General features: G+C 46.8%; 1 protein-coding gene across 3 annotated transcripts in view; it reads left to right on the top strand.

The window, feature by feature from the left end:
* Window positions 1–1967, top strand: part of PRKG2 (protein kinase, cGMP-dependent, type II) — a 129688-nt gene continuing 127721 nt past the window's right edge. For 2 of the 3 annotated variants that reach the window (XM_011972095.1, XM_011972097.1), the window contains exon 1: window positions 1–89. The gene's annotated coding sequence lies outside the window, so the exon portion shown is untranslated. Of the gene's footprint in view, window positions 95–1967 lie in introns of all 3 variants that reach the window. The other variant, XM_011972096.1, reaches the window with a different exon arrangement.

A 1967-nucleotide genomic window follows, 5' to 3' on the forward strand; every position in this document is an offset into this window, starting at 1 on the left:
GGAGGGCGGCGTGGGAGAGGACGCTGAGACGCAGGGGCGGCCGCGCCGAGGTGACAAACTGCGCACCTGGAAAGTTACCCGGCTGTCTGGTGAGGTTCGTGGGCTGGGGGGCTTGGGCACCGGGGTGTGAGGGCGTGCGGGGAGGGACAGGGTCGGGGTGCGCGCGTGTGCATGCTGTGCGTGCGTTGCGCGATGTGCGCCTCTATTCCACACCCAGCCGGTCTCTTGATTGTGCTGTTCGAGTGTGGACGTGTGCACGCGTTGCATTCTCTAGGTGTGGCAGCGTTTCCTGAGCTCCTGGAGGCAGGGAAAGGCTACTTGTGTTTAGAGGCTCAGTTGAGGGCGGGAGGGGCTCAGCCCCAGTGGGGAGTCCTCAGGGTTCTCTAGGTTTAGGGAGGAGCGGCGGTGGAGGCTGTTGCTCGGAGCTAGGGCTTGGCGGTGCTGTCAGGGCTTGCGCTCCCGGCTTTGCTTCGTCCAGCTCTGAGTAGTTGCTAGGGGACAGTCCTCAGGCAAGGACTTTTAGGAGTCCTGGTAAACTTGTGTGGGTGTCCTTTGTCACTCTTGGCACCGTGAGGCGCTTTCATATTTCTGTATTTCTTGGTGATGAAGAAACAAGAGCAAACAAAGCCCAGAAACCAGCCACTTTGGGGATGAGAGAAAAAGAAATAGGTTCAGTTTTGAGAAGAACTACGGTGCAAGTACAAAGTAGCTAAGGCCAGAGCTGACAATAAAAACAATGCATGCAGAATTAGGTAGAAAGGGTGACGCTGGGACAAATGCCTTGATTTCCTGATCTTCATCTTGTTCCCCAAGTTCCCAGGGGCTTTTTTTTTTTTTTTTTTTTTAAGGAAGAGAGCAACATACACCTGCCTCCACCCCACCACACCCTCATACTTACAGTTTCTTAGAAATTGTCTCTTTTCTTTGCAAGTTTCTATTTAACTCTTGAAGAAGGCGATCATCCCACATAACATACACTAGCTGTTTTCAGTACTCCTGTTTAGTTTTGCACAGGAGAGTATGAGCTAATATGGTAGAGAATTCTCTTTGGAGAATTAGAGCACATCCTCTCCATTGGAACACTGTGTGACTAAGAATAAACGACCTGAAAAGATGATGCCCAGACATCTTTCTCTTTTACGTGAAATCCTTAACTCCAGTTCTATGAAGTCATTACAAGTGAGGCTAATGAGAATTCACCTCACAGTGACGGTATATGTTGCCTGGCTGTTGCCCAAGTCCTGTGATCCCTTATTGTCTTGCTTCCTCTAGGTTATTTTTCCTATCAATTATCTCTTCTTCTCCCATGTTTTCATTTTTCCGATCTCCTGTGTTTCATTATCCTGGAGCTGCAGACATTTTCAAGTTTTCATTATTTTAAAAATCCCTTACATGAACCGTGATACCATCTTGCAGGCTCTACTCTTAGTGTCAGCTCTTTCCATGGTTCTTTGTAGTTGGGTGTCTATCCCCATTCTTCTTTGACAAATCAGATTCAGTATTTTTCCCTCTGATCTCATTTCCTGTGACAGGCCTGTGGGATGAATACAGCCTGCTCACCTCTTAAGGATCTTATCTGCATGGTCTTTCTGATGCTTCTCCTAAATCTCTTATTGGTACACATGTTCCTTCTCCTTCTTTGTTATTTGCTTCTCCTCCTCCTCCTCCTCTCCCACAAATAATATCCACAGATATTACCTATATGTTCACAGTTAACAATAGAGACATTCCTTTCTTATCTCCCTTAGTGATCTCATCTACAAATGGGACTTCATTTCTTCTGTGGAGTAATTTCTTCCCGTGACTTTTCTTTTTTGCTTCTAACTGCTAGACATTTGCATCATGATGACCCAAAAGCATCTCAAAATCAATATGTATAAATCCAGACTCATTACTGTCTTTTCAAAGCATCCTCATTCTCCTGACTTCTGTCAGTGCCACAGTGCCTAGCCCATACACAGTGCACT

The sequence above is a fragment of the Mandrillus leucophaeus genome, unplaced genomic scaffold, assembly GCF_000951045.1.
Source record: "Mandrillus leucophaeus isolate KB7577 unplaced genomic scaffold, Mleu.le_1.0 Scaffold1268, whole genome shotgun sequence".
NCBI lineage: Eukaryota > Metazoa > Chordata > Mammalia > Primates > Cercopithecidae > Mandrillus > Mandrillus leucophaeus.